At 46.4% G+C, this 20,125-nt stretch overlaps 1 pseudogene; it reads left to right on the forward strand.

Annotated features, from left to right (window-relative positions):
- Positions 1 to 1,661: 1,661 nt before the first annotated feature.
- The window catches only part of LOC141027057 (uncharacterized), a 55,542-nt pseudogene continuing 37,078 nt past the window's right edge, over positions 1,662 to 20,125 (forward strand).

Genomic DNA, 20,125 nt, shown 5'->3' on the forward strand with positions numbered 1-20,125 from the left:
CCCGCTCCAGCCCTCGTCCTCCTCCCCCTTGTCCATACAATCTACGCCGGAGTCCCGGTAGGAACCCTAGTCCTACCAATTTGGTATCCAGAGACACCAGGGCGATCATGTCGCTTCCTCCATCACCGCCGCCGCTGCCATCCACCTCCGCCCCACCACCGCTGCCGCTGGCCACCTCCTCGCCGATGACGGCGATCACGTCCGGGACCATCACCACCACCGCGCCAGTGAAAACCACCACCATGGCGGATCCGCCCCCGCTCCTGACGCCCGAAGAGGTGTCGGGCACCCTGCGAGAGCTCGTCCAAGCCGTCCGGGGCATCACCCTCTACCTCGCTGGGAACCAGCCCCCGCCGCCGAGCGCCGCCACCACCGCCTATGGGCCGCCACCGCTACAGTGGCCCGCCCCGGCCTTCCAGGCGCCCTACGGAGGGGCGCCTCCGCCGCCGCTCCTGCTGCCGCACTACCCGGCCGCGGGAACGCCTTGGCCAGCGTGGCCGACCGCCACCGCATCGCTGGGGGCCCGCCTCAGCAGTTCCTCCCAGCGCCACCGCCGGCCCCCACGACGCAGGCGACGGTGCAGCAGCACCACCAGGCGCCGCCGCCATCGACAGCACCACCACCCGCGTCCCGACCTACTGGCCGGCCCCTTCACCAGGTGCAATTTCCGCCCTCGCCATCGCCGATTCCCGCGTGGGCGGCCGGCTCGTCTCTGGACCCGGTGTATACTACGGCGCCGGAACACCCGATGCCCTCCCTCCGATTTGACCGTCCCTCCAGCTCGGCGAACTACGCCCCAGAGATCCCCGACCCGGCACACGCACTACCGTTGACTGCAGCTCCCGGGCACGGTGGCCCGACACCCCCTCGCTTCGCCAAACTGGACTTTGCAACTTACGACGGCACGGAGGACCCCCTTAACTGGCTCAACCAGTGCGAGCAGTTCTTTCGAGGGCAGCGGACGCTCGCTTCGGATCATACCTGGCTCGCGTCCTATCATCTCCGAGGCGCGGCGCAGACTTGGTACTACGCCCTCGAGCAGGACGAGGGCGGCATGCCACCATGGGAGCGCTTCCGGGAGCTTTGTCTCCTCCGGTTCGGGCCTCCTATCCGCGGGAGCCGACTGGCGGCCCTCGGCCACTTGCCTTTCACTTCCACGGTGCAGGACTACGCCGATCGTTTCCAGGCCCTGGCATGCCATGCGCCGGGCGTCTCCGCGACTCAGCGCGCCGAGTTATTTGTGGGCGGATTACCGGACCATATTCGCGTGGACGTCGAGCTCCGGGATCCCCCCGACCTCGAGACGGCCATGTACTATGCCCGGCCCTTCGAACAGCGGGCTCAGGCGCTGCAGCAACCGGCCGGCCGGGGCGGCCGCCATCCCAGTCGACCAGTGCCGACTCCACAATCACCGGGCCGGCTTCCTCCAGCCACGACGACCGCACCTCCGGCCACCACCCGGACCTTCCGTCGGTTGTCACCGGCCAAGCAGCAGGAGCGTCGCCGTCAGGGCCTCTGCTTCAACTATGATGAGCCCTACACGCCGACCCATGTCTGCCCCCGCCTATTTTACTTGGAGACGGTCGACTACACGAGGCGGATGACTCGACCGACGAGCCACCACCCGCGGCGGCCGCGGCACGCCCGCGGATTCCACGACGATGGCGTGCTTCGTCTCCCTCCACGCTCTCACCGGCATCCGTGGCGAGCGGACCATGTTGTTACCGGTGACGGTCCATGGCGAGCGGCTGGTGGCCCTGCTGGATACTGGCTCCACCCATAACTTCCTGCCCGCGGCGACCATGCGTCGGCTAGCACTGCCGACCACGGGCGGGGAGCGCCTGCGGATCACGGTGGCAAACGGCGATCGCCTCCGGTGCCATGGGCTCGCCCGCGACGTTCCCATCTCCATCGGTGGCGAGCACTTCTCCATTACATGTGCAGGCATCGACCTCGGCTGCTTCGACTTCATCCTCGGGGTGGATTTTCTCCGGACCCTCGGGCCCATCCTGTGGGACTTCGACGCACTCTCAATGACGTTCTGGCGGCTGGGCCGCCGCATCCGGTGGGACGGCCTTGGGGGCGCCGTGCCAGCCGTGCCACACCTCCAGCTAGCCGCCGCGTCCCAGGAGGCCGAGCACCCCCTTCTAGATCCCCTTCTGCAGCAGCACAACGACCTCTTCGACGAGCCACGGGGTCTTCCACCCGCCCGGGTGTACGACCATCATATTCACCTCGTACCGGGCTCCACCCCCGTGGCGGTTCGGCCCTACCGCTACCCTCAGCTGCAGAAGGATGAGTTGGAGCGACAGTGTGCCCTTATGCTCGCGGCAGGCATCATCCGGATCTCCACGTCGCCCTTCTCCGCGCCGGTGCTTCTCGTCCGTAAGTCGGACGGCACGTGGCGTTTCTGCATCGACTAACGCGCCCTTAACGCGCTCACGCTCAAGGACAAGTTCCCTATACCGGTGGTCGACGAGCTCTTGGATGAGCTGCATGGGGCGCGCTTCTTCACCAAGCTCGATCTCCGGTCGGGCTATCATCAGGTGCGCATGCATCCAGACGACATCGCCAAGACGGCGGTTCGCACCCACCATGGCCACTTCGAGTTCTTGGTGATGCCCTTCGGCCTCGCCAACGCCCCGGCGACTTTCCAGGCCCTGATGAACGACGTCCTTCGACCCTACTTACGGCGGTTTGTGCTTGTTTTCTTTGATGACATTCTTATCTACAGCGCCACCTGGGCCGAGCACCTCCAGCACATCGCCATCGTCTTCAACGAGCTTCGGGCGCACCACCTCCACCTTAAGCGCTCGAAGTGCTCGTTCGGGACACCTACCGTCGCCTACCTCGGCCATGTCATCTCGGCCGACGGGGTGGCTATGGACGCCGACAAGGTGGCGGCCGTCTCTGCATGGCCGACGCCTCACTCGCCGCGGGCTCTCCGCGGGTTCCTCGGCCTCGCCGGCTACTACCGGAAATTTATCCGGGAGTTCGGGCTCATCGCTGCGCCCCTCACGCGGTTGCTTCGCCGCGACGCTTTTGCCTAGGACGACGAGGCGACGACGGCGTTCGAGGCCCTCAAGGGGGCCCTCACGACGGGCCCCATCCTCCAGATGCCCGACTTCGACCGCCCGTTCGTGGTGGACTGTGACGCCTCGGGCGCCGGGTTCGGCGCCGTGCTTCATCAGGGCGATGGGCCCCTCGCTTTCTTCAGTCGGCCTTTCGCTCCACGCCATCTTAAGCTGGCGGCATACGAGCGGGTGCTCATTGGCCTTGTACAGGCCGTTCGTCATTGGCGGCCGTACTTGTGGGGACGGTCCTTCCACATTCGCACGGACCACTACAGCCTGAAGTTCTTGCTGGACCAACGGTTGTCGACCGTGCCGCAGCACCAGTGGATCAGCAAGCTCTTCGGCTTCGACTTCTCCGTCGAGTATCGGCCGGGCCGTCTTAACATCGTGGCCGACGCGCTGTCCCGTCGCGACTCCGACCTTTCTTCCTCCACCGATGAGTCCGCCGGGGCGGCCCTGTGCATCCGCTCCGGGCCGACGTTCGGTCTCTTCGCCGACATTCGCCGCGCCACTGCGACGGCCGACCACACTGTTAACTTGGCAGAGCGATATTTGTAGCATCTTTCATATGGTGTCTACCTTCCATTGCATTGCTTCTAATTTTAGTGAAATGTCCTCTACTTAGTTTACACATCATAGTTCTGATTATCTCATGTCGTCCTGTTTTTCGTACATATTACATCCTCCTATCATGTGGTTGTCTAACATCAAAGTTCAGTTCGTCTGTATCACGCATCAATTGTTCTGAAGAACTAAATTGTTATTCCTTTTTCTTGTCGGCTTGACTTAACATGGCATAGAGAAAGAGGAAGGAACACAGAATGATAGGGGATGGTGTTAGTACTAAGGACACACAGAAAGGGAAGTGGAAGAATCCTGCAGATTCTGTTGGTACTGATGGTGCAATAGAAGGTCAAAGTTCAGCGAAAAATTGTACAAACGGGGTATCCCATGCTACACGAGCTTCAAAACAAGCCAAATAGAAACTAGTAGCTGCCACCAAACAAGTAGAGACAGCCCTAGTTGTTGCAACACCTTCCACAGTACCACCAGCTGCACGAGTTACTCGTTTGTCAACTCAGCTAGCAGCACGTTCCCAAGCTCCCTTGCCACCTGACACTACTTACGAAGCACTCTTGACACAAGACGAGTTGGCAAGATCAGATGAACCTTGTGAGATTCAACAGCAAGAAGGTAGTTGCTGGAGTCAAGTTACAGTTGCATGCTTCTTTATATGTAGTCTCACAGTTTGATGTACACTAACACTTCCTATGTTCGTTGTTGGACTAGCACCAAGGCGCAAGAGGAAACAAACATCAGGGATAATGCTCGATAGGTTAACTAAATATAGAGGAGGAAGAATGTAGATCTGTTTTGAGGCAAGTTTAAAAAGGCCACGTGATGCTACAGAGTCAGCCAAGTTAGTATCAAAGGCAGCGGTTGCCGTTAGGTGTCATGCACGTATCCTCCCAACATGAATTCAGTATAGGAATGACAAAGACGAAACCCAGTTCAACACCTTCCTCAACCATTTATCTGTAAGTATGGTTATGTATGGATAATAGTAACATCGTCTTGCTCTGTCCCATACTTTCTAGGTTGCTGATAATGAGACTCCCATAATTTTCTACAAATGAGGTTCAAATTGGATAGCCAAGATGATGCAACCAGACAAACTTGCACCCATGTTTCAAGTCTGCTCTGCGACAATATCGGTATAACTTGAGGAAAACTCACTTTGAAGGCAAGGCTAACAGTGAACTTGCCCAAACATCTCAAGTGGAAAATATATCGGATGAATACTCGAGAGGCCTTGTTAATGTAGCGACCAGACCTCAAATGGCCTGTGCTGCTGTGCACCAGTGTCATCCCTGGATCAGTAATGCTGACACGCACAGTACAAATGGAGGATTTATAACAGAGTAGCAATCACACACTTATTACATCGAATGACTCCGAAGAGTTTAAGTATGAAAACATGGCTTAAGGCCATCTAATAATGATAATAGCGGAAGACTTGGAAGATAAGTGAGTCCATCAACTCCAGCGGCATCACTGAGTATAAGACCACGACCTAAGGCACCTTACTCGTCGTCTGAAAAGTCTGCAACATGAAACGTTGCAGCCCGAAAACGGGTCAGCACATAGAATATGCTGGCAATGTAACACATAGAGAACAATGAACAATAATAATGCTATACTACATGCATTTATGGCTGGTGGAAAGCTCTATGGTTAAAGTTTTTGCGAAAAGCCAATTTTATCCTACTTCAAAAGGAATAAATTTTATTTAGCTATCATGGTGGTTGAAACATTGAGAAGGTACCTCCAACTCAATCCCAATTAAGTATCTTCATTAACCCAACAAAATTAATTATAAGTATCACGGTGATGAGATTCAAATGATAATCCAGGTACTAGATACTCAAGTTGTCCATAACCGGGGACATGGCTAATCATGATCAGTTTGTACACTCTGCAGAGGTTTGCGCACTTTTCCCCACAAGACTCGATCGCCTCCGCTTGATTCTCGCACTGCATGATGTTTGAGAAACGGATGACCGAGACACAGTCTTTCAGAAACAATCACTCTTTACTCTGGATGGACCGGTACACCTACTTTCCCCTACATCTGCTAGTCCACCTCTTCAAGAGATCCTGTAACCTACTCAGCTATGCTAGAGCCCATAATAGCTTGTGGCTGCACACGGAAGTTTCTAGCATGAATAATCTTATGATCCCTTTGAGCCTGGGTGGCGGACCTTATACATACAGGCAACACTGGGTTCTCCAGGTGCCTCAATCCACCCAGATGTGAGTTTTAGTTGCCACCTTAAGTTGAACCATTATTAACAATCTCACATCTGTCATGAATATCTCTCAAACCCAATCCACGTCTACGCATAGCATGGCATTGATAAAGCAACGTAGAAGTAACTCCCAAGGGTTTGATAAAGTAAAACAGGTAATAGGTACTACCTCAACTACTTCCCAGTACCCACAGTTTAATTAGATCCTAATCATGCAATGTGCTTGAGGAAATAGATCTAATGCAAAAAAACTGGGTATGAACGGAATATGATCAAAGTGTTACTTGCCTTGCTGATGATCCGCAAAACCTAACGAGTCGAAGTAACAAGCGGCACACTCCGGTTACTCTATCGCAAACAAACAAGCATACAATCAGTACTCAACTAATGCACAGGTAAAACTCGAATGAAAGATCCAACCAGAAAGTTCAACTTAAGAACTCCGGTTTGCAAAAAGAATCAACTCGAAAGAAGCAACGAAAGTCAAACGGCGAAAGAAAGAAACTTCGTTTGCTAATCTGGATCTTGGTCAAATTTTACTGTAGCAAAAACTTGTTTGAGTAGGTTAAACGGAAAGAGAATTTTGAGACGAAACTCTAGGCGCTTGAATCACCTGATTCCGATAAACGAGCGAGAAGTTAAACTGAGTTGAAGATTCGATCAGAAATCGAATCTGAGAAAATAACGAGAAAATCCGACGAAAAAGAAAAACGGACGAACGGTTAAAGAACGGACGTTCGTTAACAGAGAAAAACCGACGAACGCGTTCATGAAAACGAACGGTTCAGTGAACGCTCGCAAAATAATAAAACCGAAAAAAAACCGATCTAGGGTTTTTTTTAAACAAAGGGGTTTTTTAAAAAAAAAAAAGTTCCACGGAAACTATTGCTTAAAACAATAAATAAAAATCAGAAAAATATGAAATAAATTTTCCCCGTCTAGTTAGAAAATCTAGAATAGGGTGAACATTTTTATAATCAAAAATAAATATTTTGAAAACATTCAATATTTTTAATGCAATAAAAATTGCAAATAAAATCCAAATAAATTTCAAATAATGATTTTAACATTTTTCCTCCAGTATTTCAATTGTTTTGGAGAAGTCATATTTTCTCCTCTCGTTTATTTTAAAATGAAATATGAGAGAAAAATAATTAAAACCAAAATCCTCGTTGGAAAATTAATTTGAAAAATTCGAGAAAATCCCCAACTCTCTCCGAGGGTCCTTGAGTTGCTTAGGATTTATCGAGGATTTGTCAAAATGCAACAAAACATGATATGCAATGATGATCTATGTATAACATTCCAAATTGAAAATTTGGGATGTTACAAACCTACACCCCTTAAGATGAATCTCGCCCTCGAGATTCGGGTTGGCTAGAAAACAGGTGGGAGTGGTTTTTTCCGTAGATCTTCCTCTCGCTCCCAGGTGGCTTCATCCTCCGTGTGGTGACTCCACTGGACTTTGCAAAACTTGATAACCTTGCTGCGGGTAACTCGCTGGCATATTCGAGAATCTTAACTGGCTTCTCCTCATAGGTCAAATCACTTTCCAACTGTATCGCTTCCAGTGGCACAGTATCTCTCAGTGGTATCTTAGCCATCTCTGCGTGGCACTTCTTCAACTGCGAAACATGAAATACATCATGTACTCCAGACAATCCTTCGGGCAATTCCAGCTTGTAGGCAACTTCTCCCATACGTTCCAACACTCTGTATGGTCCGATAAAACGGGGCGCTAATTTTCCTTTAACTCCAAAGCGCTTCACTCCTCGAAGTGGTGATACTCGAAGATACACTCTGTCTCCGACTTCGTGAACTGTCTCCTTTCGTTTAGAATCGGCATAACTCTTCTGCCTGGACTGGGCTACCTTGAGCCTATCGCGAATCAACCTCACTTTCTGTTCAGACTCCTTAATCAAATCTGGTCCAAACAACTGACGATCTCCAACTTCGTCCCATAACAACGATGTTCTACACCTCCTTCCGTACAAAGCTTCGAAAGGGGCCATCTTCAAACTGGTTTGATAACTGTTGTTATACGAAAACTCCGCATATGGCAAATTGTCGTCCCAACTAGATCCATAATCTAGTGCACATGCTCTCAACATGTCCTCCAAAATCTGGTTGACTCTCTCGGTCTGTCCATCTGTCTGTGGGTGGAAAGCTGTACTAAATTCCAGCCTGGTTCCCAACGTTTCATGTAACTGCTTCCAAAACTTCGAGGTAAATTGGGTTCCTTTGTCTGATACAATGGTCCTCGGAACTCCATGCAAACATACTATCCTGGTCATGTATATCTTAGCCAACTTAGCACTGGTGTAAGTGGTCTTCACTGGAATGAAATGAGCCACTTTTGTCAAACGGTCGACTACAACCCATATCGAGTCATAGCCTGAACGAGTCCTGGGTAATCCCGTGATAAAATCCATGCCTATTTTATCCCACTTCCATTCGGGTATCGGCAATGGCTGCAGCAATCCTGCTGGCTTCTGATGCTCTGCCTTCACTCTCTGACATACATCACAAACTGCTACATACTCCGCAATATCCTTCTTCATTCCGGTCCACCAGAAAGTATTCTTCAAATCCAAATACATCTTGGTATTCCCTGGGTGAATCGAGTATGGTGAATCATGGGCTTCCTGCAAAATCAACTTCCTGATCTCCGGATCATTTGGCACATATACGCGGTCTTCGAACCATAAGGTATCGTGCTCATCCTCACGAAATCCCTTGGCTTTTCCTTTGCTCATCTTCTCCTTTATCTCTTCAATCTCTTTGTCTGTCTTCTGAGCTTCTCTGATCCTTTCCATCAAGGTAGACTGAATCTCCAATATCGCTAAATAGCCTCTTGGGACTATCTCCAAACATAGCTCGCGAAGGTCCTCGGCTAACTCCTGAGGTAACTCTCCTGTCATGAGGGCGTTGACATGACTCTTGCGGCTCAACGCGTCTGCTACTACGTTAGCCTTTCCAGGGTGATAATGCAATCTCATATCATAATCTTTAATGAGCTCCAACCATCTCCTCTGTCTGAGGTTTAACTCCTTCTGCGTGAAAATGTACTTCAAACTCTTGTGATCCGTGTACACCTCACAATGGTTTCCGATGAGAAAATGTCTCCATGTCTTCAATGCATGCACCACGGCTGCTAATTCCAAATCATGCGTAGCATAATTATTCTCATGGGGTTTAAGTTGTCGTGAAGCATACGACACAACTCTTCCTTCCTGCATAAGCACTGCTCCAAGTCCTCGACGAGAAGCGTCGCAATAAACTTCATAATCCTTGCGCTGATCTGGCAGAATCAACACTGGTGATGTAACCAATCGTTTCTTCAACTCTTGGAAACAAGCTTCACATTCCTCAGTCCAATTGAATTTGGTGTCCTTCTTCAATAGCTCAGTCATGGGCTTAGCAATCCTTGAGAAATTCTCGATAAATCTCCGGTAGTATCCTGCAAGTCCAAGAAAACTCCGGATTTCTCCAACTGTCGTGGGTGATTCCCAACTTGTCACTATGTCAACCTTGGCAGGGTCTACTGCTATTCCTTCTCCAGAAATAACATGTCCAAGGAATCCAACTTCCTTCAGCCAAAACTCACCTTTGCTGAACTTGGCATATAACTGATGTTCTCTGAGCTTCTCAAGTACCAATCGTAAATGCTCCTCATGCTCCTCTTCATCCTTGGAAAAGATTAAAATATCATCAATGAACACCACGGCGAACTTATCGAAAAACTCCATAAACACTTTGTTCATCAGGTTCATGAAATAGGCAGGTGCGTTAGTCAGTCCAAATGACATAACGGTATACTCATACAATCCATATCTGGTGGTAAATGTCGTCTTGGGTATATCCTGCTCTCGAATCTTTAACTGGTGGTACCCTGATCGTAGATCGATCTTGGAAAATACTTTAGCTCCTTGCAGGCGGTCAAACAAATCATTTATCATCGGCAGTGGGTACTTGTTTTTGATGGTCACTTCATTCAATCCTCGGTAATCAACAACCATCCTCAGCGATCCATCTTTCTTCTCCACTAGAAGTACTGGTGATCCCCAAGGTGACGAACTTGGGCGAATATAGCCTTTATCCAGTAACTCCTTGATCTGCTTCTTAATTTCCTCCAAATCCTTTGCGGGCATCCTGTACGGTCTCTTAGATATTGGCCCTGTGCCTGGCAAAAGTTCAATCAAAAACTCAATGTCTCTATCTGGTGGCATGCCTGGCAACTCTTCTGGAAATACATCCGGATAATCCTTCACCACTGGTACTTCCTCCTGTACAACTCCTGATAAGGAATTCACTTGAGTCCTCTTCGGCATATGCCGGGATACATACTTGATCCTTTTTCCTTCCGGGGTGGTAAGCAAAATCGTCTTGCTGGCGCAATCGATGTTTCCTCCATACAACGATAGCCAATCCATTCCCAAAATCACGTCCAAACCTTGCGATTCCAAAACAATGAGGTCTGAGGGGAAAACATGCCTACCAATGGCCAACGGTATCTGAAAACATCCTTGGGTGGCCATATACTCTGCTCCTGGCGAGGTTACTAACATAGGGGTTTTGAGAACTTGAGTGGACATCTTAAACTTGTTTACGAATCCCCTTGATATGTATGAATGCGATGCACCAGTATCGAAAAGAACGGTGGCAGTAAATGACTTAACCAAAAACTTACCTATTACTGCATCAGGCTGAGCTTCAACCTCCTCCACGCTCACGTGGTTCACATGTCCTTTGTTGAACGGGTTCGGCTTCTTCCCAGAGCTTCCATTGCCATTTCCATTTTGGGCTTCGGGACAATCAGTAGCATAATGTCCCGTCTTCTGGCACTTGAAACAAGTAATATGACTTAGATCTCTCTTGGTTGGGGTGGATGGGTTGGTGCGGTTCTGTCCGTTTCCTCCTCCCTTCCCATTACCATTCTTGGAGCCATTATGGTTGTGCGAACTACCTCCTCCATGGGTATGCTGAAACTGTCCTCCCGGCTTCGGGGTAAAACGGGGCTTCTGTTGGGCTCCAGAATTGTACTTCCCTTGTCCATACTTCCTCTTACGGTTTTCAATCTGTTGTTGCTTCCCTTCAATCATGAGAGCTCTATCTACCAGCTCGTGATAGTTGTTGAAAGTTGCTACCATCAACTGCATACTCATCTCATCATTCAATCCTTCCAGAAACTTCTCCTGCTTGCCTGCATCTGTAGCAACGTCATCTGGTGCATAACGTGCTAACTTACTGAAATCCTCCACATACTGGCCTACGGTGCGTCCTCCTTGGCGTAGGTTGCGAAACTCACGCTTCTTCATAGCCATAGCTCCTGCTGAAACATGAGCTGTACGGAAAGCTTGCTGAAACTGGTCCCATGTGACAGTGTCAATAGGATGCGTGGCTGTGTAATTCTCCCACCATGATGTTGCGGGTCCATCAAGCTGATGTGCGGCAAAACGCACTCTTTCTGCATCTGTGCATCCTGCAGTGGTCAACTCCCTTCCAACTTTGCGGAGCCAATCATCTGCTACAATCGGCTCGGTGCTACTGGAAAACACCGGCGGGTTTAGCCTTAAGAAACGGGCTAAGTGATCAACAGGTGGTGGTGGCGGTGGGTTGTTGTTGTTGTTGTTGCCTTGGTTCTGAACTAACACTTGCATCAGGGCATTCTGTTGCTGAATCAACTGGGTGATCTCTGGCGGGAAAACAAATCCGGTGTCGCGTCTCGGAGGCATCTGATAGGTTTAGAAAAGATGAGAGTTTAGAATAGAATGAGGTCTAGAGAGAAAACACTACCCATATGCTCATGAGACGAATTCAATCAATATCACTCAATCAATCCAAACAAGGCAAAACAATCGATCTAACTAGCGTTACAAAGTGCTTGAACTATACTATTAAATGGGGGAAAAACTACTACTGATATGGTGGTCTACTAGAAATTCTGATCCGTTGAAGACTCCATGATGTCTGCTCCAGCTTCATCAATCCATTCGTCTTCACTTGGTTCCGAGTCGGTGTCGTCGATGATGATGTAGTTATCCGGACAAGTGCATTCGTCGACTTCTGCTTTTGGCACTGGATTTCCCACGAATGCTCCAATCTTATTCTCCAGGTCGTCAATCTTCCCTACTAGTGCATTGATTTCCTCCAAATAATCTTCGCGTGTAGTCTTGAGTTCTTCTTGGAGTTCCTTGATCTTCGTGAATGCCTTCTTCAGTTCTTCCTTGTCCGTGCACATTTGATTCTCCTGGCGTCGAATATGTTGGTTCTGCTCCTGGATGAAAGCTGCAATTGATCCATCCTTCTTGGTCTTGATCATCTCCCATTGCGCGTCTCGACGTCCACAAATTTGATAAATTGTATCCTTAAGCTCCTGGTGGTAGACTTCTCCGATGCGTCCCATGGCGATGTGTGCGGCCATGCTCTTCCCTAAACTCCAAGTTGGTGCTTTGAAAACCAATCTCATGGCACTAAACATCCTTCCTGGAATGATGACTTGAATCTTCCAGCTCTCCTCTTCAGGTAATGTGGCGTTGTAGGTTCCGGTGACGCTTGGTATTCCTATGTTCAAGTACTTGGTGACTTCCTTCAAATATCGTCCAAACGGCGTGTCTTCATCTGGTTGCATGAACTTGCTCCTTGCATTCGCCATTCCTAAAAGAGTAGAAAGTGGAGAGGGGTCAGAAATGAGAAGAGAGAATTTTTCTAAGGCTTAAGCTTAGTGGTCGTGTCCTATAGTCAGCGTGTGCTATGATACCAACTTTGTAGCGACCAGACCTCAAATGGCCTGTGCTGCTGTGCACCAGTGTCATCCCTGGATCAGTAATGCTGACACGCACAGTACAAATGGAGGATTTATAACAGAGTAGCAATCACACACTTATTACATCGAATGACTCCGAAGAGTTCAAGTATGAAAACATGGCTTAAGGCCATCTAATAATGATAACAGCGGAAGACTTGGAAGATAAGTGAGTCCATCAACTCCAGCGGCATCACTGAGTATAAGACCACGACCTAAGGCACCTTACTCGTCGTCTGAAAAGTCTGCAACATGAAACGTTGCAGCCCGAAAACGGGTCAGCACATAGAATATGCTGGCAATGTAACACATAGAGAACAATGAACAATAATAATGCTATACTACATGCATTTATGGCTGGTGGAAAGCTCTATGGTTACAGTTTTTGCGAAAAGCCAATTTTATCCAACTTCAAAAGGAATAAATTTTATTTAGCTATCATGGTGGTTGAAACATTGAGAAGGTACCTCCAACTCAATCCCAATTAAGTATCTTCATTAACCCAACAAAATTAATTATAAGTATCACGGTGATGAGATTCAAATGATAATCCAGGTACTAGATACTCAAGTTGTCCATAACCGGGGACACGGCTAATCATGATCAGTTTGTACACTCTGCAGAGGTTTGCTCACTTTTCCCCACAAGACTCGATCGCCTCCGCTTGATTCTCGCACTGCATGATGTTTGAGAAACGGATGACCGAGACACAGTCTTTCAGAAACAATCACTCTTTACTCTGGATGGACCGGTACACCTACTTTCCCCTACATCTGCTAGTCCACCTCTTCAAGAGATCCTGTAACCTACTCATCTATGCTAGAGCCCATAATAGCTTGTGGCTGCACACGGAAGTTTCTAGCATGAATAATCTTATGATCCCTTTGAGCCTGGGTGGCGGACCTTATACATACAGGCAACACTGGGTTCTCCAGGTGCCTCAATCCACCCAGATGTGAGTTTTAGTTGCCACCTTAAGTTGAACCATTATTAACAATCTCACATCTGTCATGAATATCTCTCAAACCCAATCCACGTCTACGCATAGCATGGCATTGATAAAGCAACGTAGAAGTAACTTCCAAGGGTTTGATAAAGTAAAACAGGTAATAGGTACTACCTCAACTACTTCCCAGTACCCACAGTTTAATTAGATCCTAATCATGCAATGTGCTTGAGGAAATAGATCTAATGCAAAAAAACTGGGTATGAACGGAATATGATCAAAGTGTTACTTGCCTTGCTGATGATCCACAAAACCTAACGAGTCGAAGTAACAAGCGGCACACTCCGGTTACTCTATCGCAAACAAACAAGCATACAATCAGTACTCAACTAATGCACAGGTAAAACTCGAATGAAAGATCCAACCAGAAAGTTCAACTTAAGAACTCCGGTTTGCAAAAAGAATCAACTCGAAAGAAGCAATGAAAGTCAAACGGCGAAAGAAAGAAACTTCGTTTGCTAATCTAGATCTAGGTCAAATTTTACTGTAGCAAAAACTTGTTTGAGTAGGTTAAACGGAAAGAGAATTTCGAGACGAAACTCTAGGCGCTTGAATCACCTGATTCCGATAAACGAGCGAGAAGTTAAACTGAGTTGAAGATTCGATCAGAAATCGAATCTGAGAAAATAACGAGAAAATCCGACAAAAAGAAAAACGGACGAACGGTTAAAGAACGGACGTTCGTTAACAGAGAAAAACCGACGAACGCGTTCGTTAAAACGAACGGTTCAGTGAACGCTCGCAAAATAATAAAACCGAAAAAAAACCGATCTAGGGGTTTTTTTTAAACAAAGGGTTTTTTTTTAAAGTTCCGCGGAAAATATTGCGTAGAAAAATAAATAAAAATAAGAAAAATATGAAATAAATTTTTCCTGTCTAGTTAGAAAATCTAGAATAGGGTGAACATTTTTATAATCAAAAATAAATATTTTTAAAACATGCAATATTTTTAATGCAATAAAAATTGCAAATAAAATCCAAATAAATTTCAAATAATGATTTTAACATTTTTCCTCCAGTATTTCAATTGTTTTGGAGAAGCCATATTTTCTCCTCTCGTTTATTTTAAAATGAAATATTTTTCCGAAGAGAAAAATAATTAAAACCAAAATCCTCGTTGGAAAATTAATTTGAAAAATTCGAGAAAATCCCCAACTCTCTCCGAGGGTCCTTGAGTTGCTTAGGATTTATCGAGGATTTGTCAAAATGCAACAAAACATGATATGCAATGATGATCTATGTATAACATTCCAAATTGAAAATTTGGGATGTTACAGTTAAACACTGGTATGATCCAAAGTATCAGGTACGTTATATGTATGTGATTAGATCACATGTTGAACTCCTATTTACGCATGTGCCTCACAAATCTATCTTCTTGTAGGTGAACTATTCAAAGAACAAGGCCAACCATACGAAAGTGAAATTCCAACAGACGACAGGATCTCGTAGCTATATTGCACACTGCGAGGCTCTTGTAATTAGCTGTTGTTTCACTCTTTTCGCTGTGCCATATTATCAGATCTATATTGACTTGTTCCAAATGCAGAGGAAAGCCCACAAGGACCAAAAAGTACCTGAACCAAATGTTGTGGAAATCTTCAAGGACTGTCACACCAGCAAGACGAAGGGCATGAATACACCAGTCAAAGCCGTTGTTGTAAGTCCTTAATCCTCATGCCTTTTAACTACTACTTACTCTGACTTGTGCATTGAACTACATGGTTTGCAGCTAATGTCTATTACTCTTTTCAATTTTATACACAATTGTCTTAGCGTATCATTGCACCTTACAAGGTTTAAAAGAGAGAGTGATGTTCCTTTGATCTTGATCTATAATCTAGTTCCGTGCTGGACTTGTCCACACAACATTACAATTGCCTGTTTGTCTGTTCTCGGTTGTTTTGTGATATGAATGATGTCATACTATGCTTATCGTATTGTAAACTTTGTCTCTTTATCCTTAGCTGTCAATACGATGTGAATAAATAAACAATACATTAGCCATGGTACATGGTCATATCTTTGGAACCTGGTTTTATTATGTACTTTGCAGTAAAATACAACTAATATTTTACACGGGTTCACCAGAATAAGTTCTGTATATAGACCAAAGCTATTTTGTTTGGTTTTGCTGCCTCCTTAATATCTTCTGTTCTGGTACTACGAATGTAAAAACTCAACTTTTCAGCAAGCTATGGAAAAAATAGTGGAACTGCCACCTTCTGAAGGTGACGAGGCAACTATAACCGCAATGTCACCTCTTGCTGCAGTGGGTCAGTACCTGTCCACTAATAGTGCCAAAAGCACATTCCTGCATAATACTGGGTTGGTTGTTAAGGCAATCTCGTCCAAACTGCCTCATGATCAAGATATGCAAGCTCAAAACAATGTTATATCTGCGCTCCAAACACAAGCCCATTCCCTAGCAGAGACCCTTTGTGAAACAAGGACAACCATTGTTCGATGTCATCAAGATATGCATGGTTTTGAAACCAGACTATCAAACATTTGCTATGTTGTTCAGGAGCCTAGGAGAAATGAAGGCGAAGGTTATTGTGCTCCATCGGGCAATACAACATGAAAACGTAACAGTCAGGTCAAATGAATTGAGCTTCTAAACTTCTGGTGGTGCATTTATCTACCAGACTGTTAACTTTTATGCCAACCTTCCTTTTGTTTTATGGTTGTAATTTGTTTTGTTGCGATACAAAATTTGTTCTTAACGTGCAGCCACCGACTGAAGAAAACAGCAAGCCATTTTTGTATAGTGTAGGGTGTTCCCTATATTTGCACTGGTGGCGAACTTTGATGCCCAGTGGATGTAATCTGTGCAATCTCCTTAATAGCCTAACATTAGTTTCGGGCTTATTTATTTCCTAGTCTTCTTTTTCCCTGGTTTGCTAGTGGCCGCAACAACCATGGGCCATATACGGACCATGGTAACCTTGACCCTGCTACTGGCCGTAGGATCCATGGGCCTCCTACGGGTCGTCGGATAAATGGGCATCCAACGGGCCATATAATGGGTGGGCCTCGGGCCGTCGGATAAATGGGTCCACATGGGCCATAAACGGGCGTAATTGGTATCGGGCCAGCACGGTAACGGGTCGTTAACAGGCCAGAAGACAGCAAAGGCTTAATTCTGTCACAGGCATAACGGGTCGTTAATGGGCCAGAATATAGGACGGGCTGGAAACGGCGCGACGGGTTAACATGCCACAAACGGGCCGATTCTAGCCATGGGCCGAATTTGGCCCGTTAGGGGAATAGGCCGGTAACGGGCCGGAAAGGAACCCAAGAACGTATGGGCCGTCAGTAGGCCAAAAGCTAAAACGGGCTAGATACGGCCCATGTGAATCATGGGCCATTAATGGGTACAAAGAAATTTACTGTACATTATGGGCTAGAGTCACCGTGGGCCACTAAAGGGCCTAAAGATACGAAAGGCCTCATATGGGCCAAAAGACGTCGTGGGCCATACATGGGCCGAAAGTGAAATGGGCTGGTGTTATATTCGACGGCCCACATGACGCTGTTGGGCCGATTTCGGAAGGCCCTAACAAGCCGTGAGTTACCGGGCCGTAAAATGGGCTATTTGCGAACAAACCGTTAATAAGCTTTTCATGGGCCGGCCCGCTAACTTTTGACCAAGTCAAACGGGCCGGCCTTTGTAAGCTAAATGGGCCAGTGGTGGGTTGTCGCACGTGTCAACATATCATAGGTGCCTATCTGACCCAATGACTTTCTGACACGTGTTTCCTTCGGCCAATGAGAATTTTACACGTGGAGAATTGCCATTGGTCCGGGCTGTTAACGGGTTATCGGATCCAAAATCGGACCCGATAGCTTAATGGCGACCCGTTATGGTGGGTGCCACGTGTCGGTTACCCTTGACGAAAGCACTTCCATGACGCATCATTTATCGTCATGGAAGTGAACACTTCCGTGATGATAATTTTGGTATTGTCATGGAACACTTCTATGACAGCATAGGTATGACTATCTTGATTCTGTCATAAAATCGTCATGGATGTACATACATGACAGAAAAGGTGACCTACTGTGACAAACACGTATCATCACCGAAGTGTATTTTTTTGTAGTGAGGAAGGTATGGTGGACTCATATGGAACAACTTTGGGTTTATGGAAGTGGATGCACAAGCAATATTCCCGCTTAGTACAAGTGAAGGCTAGAAAGAGACTGGGGAGCGACCAACTAGAGAGCGACAACAGTCATAAACATGCATTGAGATTAACCAACATTGAGTGCAAGCATGAGTAGGATATAAATCACCATGAACATAAATATCATGGAGGCTATGTTGATTTTGTTTCAACTACATGCGTGAACATGTGCCAAGTCAAGCCACCCAAATCATTCAAAGGAGGATACCATCCTATCATACTACATCACAACCATTTAAAAGCATGTTGGCATGCAAGGTAAGCCATTATAAAGTCCTAGCTAATTAAACATGGCATGAGTAACTATAATCTCTAATTGTCATTGCAAACATGTTTCATTCATAATGGTCTGAATCAGGAACGATGAACTAATCATATTTACAAAAACAAGATAGGTCGAGTTCATACCAGCTTTTCCTCATCTCAATCATTTCATCATATATCATCATTATTGCCTTTCACTTGCATGACCGAATGGTGTGAATAATAATAATAGTGCACGTGCATTGGACTAAGCTGGAATCTGCAAACAATTATTTCAAAGGAGAAGACAAGGTAATATGGACTCTCTGTTAGATCAACAATAACACATATGAGAGCCACTCAACATTTTCATCATGGTCTTCTCCTCTCGACCCCCAAAGAAAAGAAAAGAATTTCAAAGAAACACACTGAAATATTTTTTTTAGTTTTTGTTTTTCTGAAGGAAGTAAAACAAGAACGAGAAAAACTATTTACACGGGAAAGCTCCAACAAGCAAAAGAAGAACGAGAAATATTTTTGGGTTTTCTTTTAATACTACTACTAAGCATTTATAGAAAGGAAATAAACTACAACTAATTTTTTTGGTTTTTCTCAAAGTTTTTCAAACACACAAGAAGAAAGCGAGGGAAAGAAAATGAAGTAGCATGGATAATACAATGAAAAAGTATGAACACCGACAACTAGAATGAGTGTGTGAACATGAATGTAATGTCGGTGAGAAATACGTACTCCCCCAAGCTTAGGCTTTTGGCCTAAGTTGGTCTACGGCCACGACTGGCCCGGATGATATCTGAAATCGTAGTTGGGGTTGTACATTGCTGCAGTAGCTACCGCTTGGCGAGCAGCTTCATGGAGGCAAGCGGCCTCCATCTCTCTCTCATACTCGTTTTCCCCCTCTCTGGTTATAAAATATCTCCCTTTTACCTGAAAGTTAAAGAAGGCAGGAGCAGGAAGGGTAACATGGACAGCATGTCGCCTATCAAAGATTAGTCAGTACCGGAGGGACTGTTCGTTCCTCTCAAGAAACTAATAGCGTACCATAGCATTATAATCTAGAAAAGCAGGTGGCGACTCTATGTCATTCCCTCTTATGGGCACACCAAGATAATTAGCTAAACGAGTTGCATAAATCCCACCAAATAAATCTACCTCTTTCGCATTAAGATGTAACCTCCTCGCAATAATAGCCCCCAAGTTATATCGCTTATTCACCTAACACCACACACTTGAAGACACAAAGATCCGGAACGCAAAGGTGGCAATGATCATGTTTACCGTTAATGCACCTACCTATAAACAGAGCAAAGTAATGTATGGCAGGAAAGTAAATGCTCCCTATGGTAGCTTGTGTGATATTTCTAGTTTCTCCCACAGTGATGCTAGCAAGGAAATCGTTGTATTCAGATTTGTGAGGCTCGCTATGAATGCCCCACCGTGGGATTTTGCAAGCAGTATTAAAATCTTCAAGGTCCATGGTATATGATTCATCATAAAGATCAAATAAAATAGTATGGGTATTGCGCTTGGATGAAAATTCAAACCTCCACACAAAGGAGTCAATGAGGTAATAGTATTGTTGGCACTTATCTGATACGAAGTTCTCAAGGCCGGCATTTTGTACGTATGCATAAAACTCATCCATGAAACCTGCATGAACCATGAATTCATCTGACGGCCATTCACAAGGCCGCACTTGAGCTTCCCTTGGTGGTTCAAGGTCCGACTCATGTATCGCGAGCCTCGGTGCTTGCTTCCTCGAAGAACCACCTTGGTACATTTTCCTAGACATTTTTCTTCTTCTGAAAAGTTTCTGAAATTTTTAGTGACTCAAAATAAAAGTGAACCAAACTCAACAAGATTGATAGCAACTACTCCTACAAGTGCCTAGAGGCTATATCATGCATCAAAACTACTTTGGACCATATAAATTTGACATGCAAGCTCAAGAACAAGGTCACCACAGCAGCAAAAAATTG

Source organism: Aegilops tauschii, chromosome 7 (genome assembly GCF_002575655.3).
Source record: "Aegilops tauschii subsp. strangulata cultivar AL8/78 chromosome 7, Aet v6.0, whole genome shotgun sequence".
NCBI lineage: Eukaryota > Viridiplantae > Streptophyta > Magnoliopsida > Poales > Poaceae > Aegilops > Aegilops tauschii.